This window comes from Pelophylax lessonae, assembly GCF_965119305.1.
Source record: "Pelophylax lessonae genome assembly, chromosome: 4".
Taxonomy (NCBI): Eukaryota; Metazoa; Chordata; class Amphibia; order Anura; family Ranidae; genus Pelophylax; species Pelophylax lessonae.
The window spans coordinates 238068214-238080934 of NC_138771.1; positions in this window are offsets into that span (position 1 = coordinate 238068214).

The following is a 12721-nucleotide window of genomic DNA, read 5'->3' on the forward strand; positions in this document are numbered from 1 at the left end:
ATTTACTGTAAACAAACAGAGTAAGAAGATCTCTAATATCTTACAGTTGGTAAGAATTTTCAACAAAATGCTACTTAATGTTAATTTACCTGCCAAAAGTATTAGTACATTACAACAGACAGAATGTAACACTGTACAGAACACAGGGATTCATGAAAATTTGTCCCAAGACTCTCTTAATTGTCCAAACTGTGAAATTTTCTGTAGTTATATAGAGGATCTTGAGGAACAAATTAACTCAAAAACAAATGTTTTGTCACAACAACAGAATGACAGTAGACAGGTTTCTACTATAACAAATGGACAGACTGCGTCTACGTCAAAAACGCAAGCTTCATATATTCCGGATAGTGCAGACATAGGAGACAATGACGGTGAGGATGACGCAGAGGTTAGGAAGAAAAAACTACTAGACCGTGCAGCAAAATTAAAGTTGAAAATACATGACCAATTAATGAAAGTTTTAAAGGAAATTCCATCATACAGCTTAAATTGCGATGCATTTTTTAATGCAGATATATTTGAGTCGTACACTGACAGATACAATTTGAAAGATGAGCAACGTAATCATATATTTTACCTTTGGTTACCTGCACACTATGCACGACGATTAACAAAATCACCTTTTATTGATGCTAATGGACAGGAAAGACATGGTGACGAATCTGACAGATTACGACAATTGATACTATGCACAACAGGTGAGGAAGTTCCGTCAATTGACACAATAGATGCATTACAGACATCTATTAGAGAGGATCCCTTTGAATTTAAAATTAAATTCTCAAAGGCATACAAAATGATTTTTGGTATTGACGATGAAAATGACACTGGAATGATACATTTATTTGTGAAAAAGTTTAAATATCTTGACCCAACTACATTAGCGATTGCTTATGATAAGACTTCTTTGTCAGAAGCTGCTAGCTTCATTGATAAAGTTAGAAGACAAATGAAACAGGGCAATCTTAAGTCCAAGATCGCTCTAGTTCATAATGACACTTTAAACAGGAATAGTCATACCCCAACTAAGACAGGACTGACTGTTGCTACTAGAAATGACAAGTACAAGCAAATGAGAAAGAGAGATCCCATTACTTGTTACTATTGTCAAAACCCTGGTCATTTAAAATGGCAATGTAAAAAATTCTTGAGGGATGTGCAGATGAAACAGTCAAGAGACATAGGTAAAGAAAATGGACTTATACCTCTTGAACCATCCGCACCTCCTCGTCCAAATATAACTCAATCGTCTTCTCCTTATGCTCCTCTGATAAAACAAATCAGAGAATTATCAATCAGCAATGGTATGAGTGAAAAGAGCTTGCAATCAGCCACTGTTGATTCAAATCCATTATTACCAACCCCCTGACTAGAAAACAAAAAGGAAATAAAGTCCCATCATCTAGAATATGTAACACCAATATGTCTAGACAAAAGTGGGCGTCCCTACATTAAAGCTAAATTGAATGGGCAAAAACTCAAGTTCCTAATTGATACAGGTGCTGAAATTTCAATTACTGGTGTAAAACTACCTCTTGTGACAGACGCAGCTGTTTGTACAGTTGTTGGATTTAATGGATCAGGTAATTCTAAAGCTTCTAAGTGTAAACAGGTTTCATTCGAAGTTCCTGGTTATTTAGATACTGAAATTGATATTTGGTATTGTCAAGGTGCAGAGAACATTATTGGTACAGATGTCATTCAACAAAGAGGTTGGATAATTGACCTAGGTAACGGTGTTATCTGGAAAGGTTCCATTAATCGTAAGCCTGTGGTAATTGACCCAGCAGATTACTGTGAAGTCGGCAGCATTTGTTTAGCTGAAGTGATTGCTGAAGACCATAAGTGGCCAGATGTCGGTGACAATCAGGAGCTAGAACACTTGGTCAAATCATTCAAAAATCTGTGGAGCCAAGGTAAAAATGAGGCAGGATTATTCAAAGATGTTGAAGTGGATGTGCAAGGACGTGACCCACCAGCTCAGAAACAATACAAATTGCCACCGGAGTCAATTGAACCAGTGTCAATTGTAATACAAGAACTTTTGCAACAAGGCATTATTAGGAAAACAAATTCAGTTACAAACAATCCATTATGGGTAGTACCTAAAAGAGATGATCCTAGTTCATTCAGGCTTCTGGTTGACCTCAGAATGCTGAATAAATATACTCCAAATTGTGCCCCATTAGTCGCAGAAACACCTGACATAATGTCCCGAATTGATGCAAAAGCAAAGGTGTTCTCTGTGATTGACATTGCAAATGGATTTTTTTCGATTGCTTTAACCAAAAGTTGTCAATATAAATTTGCATTTTCATTCCAAAACGAGCAATATACCTTCAATCGTCTTCCTCAAGGCCTCCATCTTAGCCCAAGTGTATTTCATCAGGCTTTAGCGAAAGTCTTATCAAAATTTTCTAGGCCAGACTGTATTCTACAGTATGTGGACGATATTTTATTGTCCTCTGAAAGTGAGGAAGAGCATTTAACTCTTTTGGCAGAATTGTTTGATCTGTTGCAAGATGCAGGTCTCAAGCTGAATACTCGTAAAGTACAGCTCATGAAACGCGAGGTGAAGTTTCTCGGTATTCAGATCAGTCCGGGAAAACGTCAACCTTTGCAAGAAAGGGTTAATGCTATTGCCGCACTTCCTGTACCAACTACATTTAAATCTCTAAGACAGTTCCTAGGATTAGTGAATTTTTCAAGAGAGTTCATTGAGTCATTTGCTGAGAAAGCAAAATGTTTGTATGAACTTCTGAAAAACAATGAGGAAAATGGTTTTGGTCCTTGGACTGAAGTTCATCAACAAGCTTTTGAATCTTTGAAGAAAGCTTTGCAGACTGCACCAGCCCTAGCTACAGTAAAAAGACAAGCACCATTTGCTTTGCAGGTGCATACATCTGAAAAAGCAATTTCTTCTGTGTTGCTTCAATTACAAGGAGGAAATTGGAGGATTTTGGGATATTTCTCTAGGATTTTAACTCCAGTCGAGAAAGGTTTTGACACATGTGTGAAACAATTGGTAGGAGTTCACTATGCAGTAAAAGCAACTGAGCACATTGTAGGATTCAACAAAATTGTCTTACAAACACCTCATTCCACCTTGAAATTTCTCATTGAGAAAAATGTTCCAGGTGTTTCAAATCAAAGATTTTCACAATGGTTGTTGGCTTTATCACCTAAACAGATCCAGGTTGAACATAATGCAAAGTATGTACTTCCTCAGTTGATGGAATATAATGGATTGGAACATGAGTGTTCATGTGAGGTCCAGGATTCCTACTCTCCTCTGTTTCGCAGAGAAGCAGAAAAGACTGATGAGCCTGTGTTTGTGGATGGTTCACGATACTGTGTTTCAGGAGAGTATTTTGCAGGTTATGCAATCTGGTTTCCAAATAGAGGATATGCCATACAGCACAGACTTCCAGGACATTTTTCAGCCCAAAAAGCAGAACTGTTAGCCGTAGAAACAGTACTGACTGTAAACAATGAAGAGAACCGCGGTCCACTAGTAATCTATAGTGACAGTTCATATGTTGTGCGTTTTCTTACTGACTACTTGCCAATTTGGAAAAGAAGAGGTTTTGTTGATGCCTCAAACAAAGTATTGGTACATAAAGAAACACTACAATCAATTTTCACACTAGCAGAGAAAAACCCTTGTGTTTATTCTATTGTGAAAGTTCCAGCTCATAAAAAAGACAATGATGAGTTAAGCATTGGTAACAGGACAGCTGACACATTAGCAAAAGAAGCAGCTGTTATTGAACAGTCAGAGATTCCATCTGAAGCAGTTTCAGTGAGTGTAGTCAGACAGACAGATACACAGATTCCTTCATTTGCAGAAGAACAGAAAAAGGATCAATCCCTTTCTGCTTCTCAGGTTGATCCAAAATCTCCCTTTGTTTGTGAAAACGGGATTTTGTGTCATGACTTAAACGGAATTCTGCGTCCTGTTATACCAAAACATTTGCAGGTGGAATTCACAAAATACAATCATGAAAGCTTAGGCCATGTAGGTAAGCAGAAGTTACTTGAGGTTCTCAGAGAGAAGTTTTTCTGGGAAAAAATGGAAGAAACTGTAGACAGTGTAATTCAATCTTGTCTAATTTGTGCTCAAGTAAACCCCAGACCAAAGGGACAAAAACCTCCCTTACAAAGAGTTCCTCCAGCTAATGGTCCATGGTCCACATTACAAATTGACTATATAGGACCACTGCCAACAGGAAAAAACGGTTTGAGATTTGCTCTCGTAATCGTAGACGTTTTTTCAAAATGGACAGAGATATTACCGGTGCGCGCAGATGATGCACTAACAACTGCAAAAATGTTGATTAATCATGTTTTTCCCACTTGGGGAATTCCTATGAACCTCAGTTCAGATCGAGGAACGCATTTTACAGGTAAAATAATGCAAGCAATGTGCAAAATTTTGGGAATACAACAAAGATTTCATGTTCCATACCATCCGCAATCTGCAGGTATTGTAGAAAGAATGAACAGGACTATCAAGTCCAGAATTGCAAAAATGCTTCTGGACAAAGGTAGTACTTGGGTAGATGCCGTACCTTTTGTTCTAATGAGTATCAGGAGTACAACATCCTCATCTACACAATACAGTCCTTTTGAACTAATGACAGGTAGGAAAATGCCTCTGGTATTTCCACACGAACCTTTTTTGTCTACTCCGCAGAAAGAAGCAATTGAGAGAACCAAATGGTTACAGATGTTGCAAGACAATCTGAACACTATTTTGCCACATGCAGCTTCTCATATGCAGAAAATGATACCTCCACAATACTCAAAGATTGCGATAGGTGGACATGTCATGATTAGGGTTGAGCGGACACCTAGATGTCCGTGTTCGACAGGTTCGGCCGAACTTTAAAAAAAAGTCCGGGTCCGTGTCCCGGACTTTTACCGAACTTTTCCCGGACACCGAACCCCATTGAAGTCAATGGGGACCCGAACTTTAAGGCACTAAAATGGCTCTAAAACACCAAAGGAAAGGGCTAGAGTGCTGCAAATGGCAGCAAAACGTAATTAAGAGCATGGCAAGTGCTCTGCAAACAAATGTGGATAGGGAAATAACTTAAAACAACAAAAAAAAACAGAAAAATAAAACAATGTTCTTCTTCATCTCTGAAGGACGAGGCCCATATGGAGTAGGAGGGAGGTTGAGGTGGTGGTGGATGTGGCGGTGACATAGGCGTGCGCACAGGGTGTGCTGGGTGTGCCTGGGCACACCCTAATCACCTAGGGCACATAGCATTGCCAGTGAGGAGATGGGAAAGATCTCCCTGGGACCTGCTCTGCTCTATTTCTCCTTGCCTACAGGTACATGGCCCCGATACATTACTCTCCCTGCTGGCAAACACATGCATGTGTATTTCAACTTTGGGGTGCACACCTTAATGCAATAGGCTGCGCACACCTATGGGCGGTGTAGGTGGAGGCGGCGGTGGAGGAGGACCAGGGCCGGATTAACAGCATCATGGGCTTGGTGCTGAGGATTTTGAAGGGCCTTAAGGGCCGTGCCTTGCCATGCACCCAGAGGAGGAAGGGTGCAGCCATGCATGCCTAATTCAACATGGGATGCTGTCTCTGAAGCCCATAAACACATCCATGCATCGCCAACTGTCCCTCCTTGTCCGGCCTTCACGCTGTGTGGGGAGGTTCTGAGGGTGCTGCCTGGGGAAGCGAGCATAGAAGCCAGACTTCTGTGTTTACAAGTGACAGAAGAGCGGTAACAGTGAATATGGCCAACCCGGGGCCTATATAAAAGGTAGGGGCCTGGAGCTGCAGCTCCAATAGCCCCTACATTAATCTGGCCCTGAGGAGGAGGACGAGGTAGCCAACACTGCTTCTTTTCAAAAATTTTAAATGAGGGTACACCCCAAAAGAGTGAGAAAGAGCAAAAATGGAACAATGGGTGGGTAAGGTCGGTATCCATTGCTATTCTGCATAAGGTACGGAAAAGTCCCGTGGGATCCATGCCTGGTTCATTTTAATGAACGTGAGCTTGTCCACATTGTCTCTGGACAGGCGGCTGCGCTTGTCTGTTATAACGCCCCCAGCCGTGCTAAATACCCGTTCAGATAATACACTGGCTGCAGGGCACGCCAGCACCTCCAAGGCGTAAAGGGCAAGCTCAGGCCATGTGCCCAATTTGGAGACCCAGAAGTTGAAGGGGGCAGACCCGTCATTCACTACATGTAGGCGTGTGCACACATACTGCTCCACCATGTTGGTAAAATGCTGCCTCCTGCTAAGACGTTCCATCTGAGCTGCTGGTGCTGCTGTTTGTTGTGGCGTGCTGACAAAGCTTTTCCACATTTCGGCCATGCTAACCCTGCCTTCTGAGGTGCTGGCGGTGCCCTGGTTGCGTTGGCGACCTCCTCCTCCTCCTCCTCTGCCTTGTGCTTCCACTGTGGCCCCGCTGTCAGATGGGAATGCCAGCAGCATGGCGTCTACCAGCGTGCGCTTGTACTCGTGCATCTTGCGATCGCGCTCCAGTGAGTGAATTAAGGACGGTACGTTGTCCTTGTAACGGGGATCCAGCAGCGTGGCCACCCAGTAATCAGCACAAGTTAGAATGTGGGCAACTCGGCGGTCGTTGTGGAGACACTGCAGCATGTAATCGCTCATGTGTGCCAGGCTGCCCAGAGGCGACGAAAGGCTGTCCTCTGTGGGAGGTGTATCGTCCGTGTCCTCTGTATCCCCCCAGCCACGCACCAGTGATGGCCATGAGCTGGCCTGGGTGCCACCCTGCTGTGAACATGGTTCCATCTCCTCCTCCAGCTCCTCCTCCTCCTCATCCTCCTCATCCTCCAGAACTGTGCCCCTGCTGGACAATTGTGTCCCTGGCGTTTGTGTGTGCAGGAACCCACCCTCGGAGCCCCTTGCGAATGACTGCCCTGAAAGCCTTTGAAATGTTACCTCTTCATCCTCCTCCTCCTCCTCCTCATCCTGTGCCACATCCTCTTCCATCATCGCCCAAATTGTTTTTTCAAGGAGGCATAGAAGTGGGATAGTTAAGCTGAGAATGGCGTCATTGCCACTGGCCATGTTGGTGGAGTACCCAAAACAGCGCAACAAGGCACAATATATGCAAATGTCAAATATGCAAACTATGCCGCAATTTAATGTTTTTTACACCAAAAGGGTGTGTATTGAATAGCGGAATAGGATAAAAAACTGTGTATCTCACACGTACAAACACAGACTAGGCCCGATTAAATTTTTTCCTACCCTAAAGGGAGGATGAGGAAGAGGAGTATGGAACATGCAGCACCCTCAAATCTTCAGAAGTATGAGATGAACCCCAAAAACTTGGAAAGGTGGATCTCTCTCACACGTACCAACACAGACTATCCCCCAATTTAACTGATCCCCAAAGGTTTTTGATTAAATAGCGGAATAGAAAATATGATCCAAAAAAAGTGTATGTATATCACACGTACACAACCACACTAGGCCCCAATTACTATTGTTTGTACCCCTAAAAGGCTAGATGAGGAGTAGGGGGGGGTATGGAACAGGCAGCACCCTCAAACCTTCAGAAGTATGAGATGAACCCCAACAACTTGGAAAGGTGGATCTCTCTCACACGTACCAACACAGACTATCCCCCAATTTAACTGATCCCCAAAGGTTTTTGATTAAATAGCGGAATAGAAAATATGATCCAAAAAAAGTGTATGTATATCACACGTACACAACCACACTAGGCCCCAATTACTATTGTTTGTACCCCTAAAAGGCTAGATGAGGAGTAGGGGGGGTATGGAACAGGCAGCACCCTCAAACCTTCAGAAGTATGAGATGAACCCCAACAACTTGGAAAGGTGGATCTCTCTCACACGTACCAACACAGACTATCCCCCAATTTAACTGATCCCCAAAGGTTTTTGATTAAATAGCGGAATAGAAAATATGATCCAAAAAAAGTGTATGTATATCACACGTACACAACCACACTAGGCCCCAATTACTATTGTTTGTACCCCTAAAAGGCTAGATGAGGAGTAGGGGGGGTATGGAACAGGCAGCACCCTCAAACCTTCAGAAGTGTGAGATGAACCCCAACAACTTGGAAAGGTGGATCTCTCTCACACGTACCAACACAGACTATCCCCCAATTTAACTGATCCCCAAAGGTTTTTGATTAAATAGCGGAATAGAAAATATGATCCAAAAAAAGTGTATGTATATCACACGTACACAACCACACTGGGCCCCAATTACTATTGTTTGTACCCCTAAAAGGCTAGATGAGGAGTAGGGGGAGTATGGAACAGGCAGCACCCTCAAACCTTCAGAAGTATGAGATGAACCCCAACAACTTGGAAAGGTGGATCTCTCTCACACGTACCAACACAGACTATCCCCCAATTTAACTGATCCCCAAAGGTTTTTGATTAAATAGCGGAATAGAAAATATGATCCAAAAAAAGTGTATGTATATCACACGTACACAACCACACTGGGCCCCAATTACTATTGTTTGTACCCCTAAAAGGCTAGATGAGGAGTAGGGGGAGTATGGAACAGGCAGCACCCTCAAACCTTCAGAAGTATGAGATGAACCCCAACAACTTGGAAAGGTGGATCTCTCTCACACGTACCAACACAGACTATCCCCCAATTTAACTGATCCCCAAAGGTTTTTGATTAAATAGCGGAATAGAAAATATGATCCAAAAAAAGTGTATGTATATCACACGTACACAACCACACTAGGCCCCAATTACTATTGTTTGTACCCCTAAAAGGCTAGATGAGGAGTAGGGGGGGTATGGAACAGGCAGCACCCTCAAACCTTCAGAAGTATGAGATGAACCCCAACAACTTGGAAAGGTGGATCTCTCTCACACGTACCAACACAGACTATCCCCCAATTTAACTGATCCCCAAAGGTTTTTGATTAAATAGCGGAATAGAAAATATGATCCAAAAAAAGTGTATGTATATCACACGTACACAACCACACTGGGCCCCAATTACTATTGTTTGTACCCCTAAAAGGCTAGATGAGGAGTAGGGGGAGTATGGAACAGGCAGCACCCTCAAACCTTCAGAAGTATGAGATGAACCCCAACAACTTGGAAAGGTGGATCTCTCTCACACGTACCAACACAGACTATCCCCCAATTTAACTGATCCCCAAAGGTTTTTGATTAAATAGCGGAATAGAAAATATGATCCAAAAAAAGTGTATGTATATCACACGTACACAACCACACTGGGCCCCAATTACTATTGTTTGTACCCCTAAAAGGCTAGATGAGGAGTAGGGGGAGTATGGAACAGGCAGCACCCTCAAACCTTCAGAAGTATGAGATGAACCCCAACAACTTGGAAAGGTGGATCTCTCTCACACGTACCAACACAGACTATCCCCCAATTTAACTGATCCCCAAAGGTTTTTGATTAAATAGCGGAATAGAAAATATGATCCAAAAAAAGTGTATGTATATCACACGTACACAACCACACTAGGCCCCAATTACTATTGTTTGTACCCCTAAAAGGCTAGATGAGGAGTAGGGGGGGTATGGAACAGGCAGCACCCTCAAACCTTCAGAAGTATGAGATGAACCCCAACAACTTGGAAAGGTGGATCTCTCTCACACGTACCAACACAGACTATCCCCCAATTTAACTGATCCCCAAAGGTTTTTGATTAAATAGCGGAATAGAAAATATGATCCAAAAAAAGTGTATGTATATCACACGTACACAACCACACTAGGCCCCAATTACTATTGTTTGTACCCCTAAAAGGCTAGGAGTAGGGGGAGTATGGAACAGGCAGCACCCTCAAACCTTCAGAAGTATGAGATGAACCCCAACAACTTGGAAAGGTGGATCTCTCTCACACGTACCAACACAGACTATCCCCCAATTTAACTGATCCCCAAAGGTTTTTGATTAAATAGCGGAATAGAAAATATGATCCAAAAAAAGTGTATGTATATCACACGTACACAACCACACTAGGCCCCAATTACTATTGTTTGTACCCCTAAAAGGCTAGATGAGGAGTAGGGGGAGTATGGAACAGGCAGCACCCTCAAATCTTCAGAAGTATGAGATTGTGTTCACTGTACCCCACAAAGATTGAGTTCACTGCACCCCACAATGATTGTGTTCACTGCACCCCACAAAGATTGTGTTCACTGCACCTCACAAAGATTGTGTTCACTGTACCCCCCAAAGATTGTGTTCACTGCACCCCACAAAGATTCTGTTCACTGTACCCCACAAAGATTGTGTTCACTGCACCCTAAAAGGATGTTGTTCACTGCACCCCACAATGATTGTGTTCACTGCACCCTAAAAGGATGTTGTTCACTGCACCCCAAAAAGATTGTGTTCACTGTACCCCCCCAAAGATTGTGTTCACTGCACCCCACAAAGATTGTGTTCACTGCACCCCAAAAAGATTGTGTTCACTGTACCCCCCAAAGATTGTGTTCACTGCACCCCAAAAAGATTGTGTTCACTGTACCCCCCAAAGATTGTGTTCACTGCACCCCACAAAGATTCTGTTCACTGTACCCCACAAAGATTGTGTTCACTGCACCCCAAAAAGATTGTGTTCACTGTACCCCCCCAAAGATTGTGTTCACTGCACCCCACAAAGATTCTGTTCACTGCACCCCACAAAGGATTTTGTTCACTGCACCCCAAAAAGATTGTGTTCACTGCACCCCAAAAAGGATTTTGATCACTGCACCCCAAAAAGGATGTTGTTCACTGCACCCCAAAAATGATTTTGTTCACTCCACCCCAAAAAGATTGTGTTCACTGCACCCCACAAAGATTGTGTTCACTGCACCCCAAAAAGATTGTGTTCACTGTACCCCCCAAAGATTGTGTTCACTGCACCCCACAAAGATTCTGTTCACTGTACCCCACAAAGATTGTGTTCACTGCACCCCAAAAAGATTGTGTTCACTGCACCCCAAAAAGGATGTTGTTCACTGCACCCCAAAAAGGATGTTGTTCACTCCACCCCAAAAAGATTGTGTTCACTGCACCCCACAAAGATTGTGTTCACTGCACCCCAAAAAGATTGTGTTCACTGCACCCCAAAAATGATTTTGTTCACTGCACCCCAAAAAGGATTTTGTTCACTGCACCCCAAAAAGGATGTTGTTCACTCCACCCCAAAAAGATTGTGTTCACTGCACCCCAAAAAGATTGTGTTCACTGCACCCCACAAAGGATTTTGTTCACTGCACCCCAAAAAGATTGTGTTCACTGCACCCCAAAAAGGATGTTGTTCACTGCACCCCAAAAAGGATTTTGTTCACTGCACCCCAAAAAGATTGTGTTCACTGCACCCCACAAAGGATTTTGTTCACTGCACCCCACAAAGATTGTGTTCACTGCACACCAAAAAGGATTGTGTTCACTGCACCCCAAAAAGATTTTGTTCACTGCACCCCAAAAAGATTGTGTTCACTGCAGCCCAAAAAGATTGTGTTCACTGCAGCCCAAAAAGATTGTGTTCACTGCACCCCACAAAGATTCTGTTCACTGTACCCCACAAAGATTGTGTTCACTGCACCCTAAAAGGATGTTGTTCACTGCACCCCACAAAGATTGTGTTCACTGCACCCTAAAAGGATGTTGTTCACTGCACCCCAAAAAGATTGTGTTCACTGTACCCCCCCAAAGATTGTGTTCACTGCACCCCACAAAGATTGTGTTCACTGCACCCCAAAAAGATTGTGTTCACTGTACCCCCCAAAGATTGTGTTCACTGCACCCCAAAAAGATTGTGTTCACTGTACCCCCCAAAGATTGTGTTCACTGCACCCCACAAAGATTCTGTTCACTGTACCCCACAAAGATTGTGTTCACTGCACCCCAAAAAGATTGTGTTCACTGTACCCCCCCAAAGATTGTGTTCACTGCACCCCACAAAGATTCTGTTCACTGCACCCCACAAAGGATTTTGTTCACTGCACCCCAAAAAGATTGTGTTCACTGCACCCCAAAAAGGATTTTGATCACTGCACCCCAAAAAGGATGTTGTTCACTGCACCCCAAAAATGATTTTGTTCACTCCACCCCAAAAAGATTGTGTTCACTGCACCCCACAAAGATTGTGTTCACTGCACCCCAAAAAGATTGTGTTCACTGTACCCCCCAAAGATTGTGTTCACTGCACCCCACAAAGATTCTGTTCACTGTACCCCACAAAGATTGTGTTCACTGCACCCCAAAAAGATTGTGTTCACTGCACCCCAAAAAGGATGTTGTTCACTGCACCCCAAAAAGGATGTTGTTCACTCCACCCCAAAAAGATTGTGTTCACTGCACCCCACAAAGATTGTGTTCACTGCACCCCAAAAAGATTGTGTTCACTGCACCCCAAAAATGATTTTGTTCACTGCACCCCAAAAAGGATTTTGTTCACTGCACCCCAAAAAGGATGTTGTTCACTCCACCCCAAAAAGATTGTGTTCACTGCACCCCAAAAAGATTGTGTTCACTGCACCCCACAAAGGATTTTGTTCACTGCACCCCAAAAAGATTGTGTTCACTGCACCCCAAAAAGGATGTTGTTCACTGCACCCCAAAAAGGTTTTTGTTCACTGCACCCCAAAAAGATTGTGTTCACTGCACCCCACAAAGGATTTTGTTCACTGCACCCCACAAAGATTGTGTTCACTGCACACCAAAAAGGATTGTGTTCACT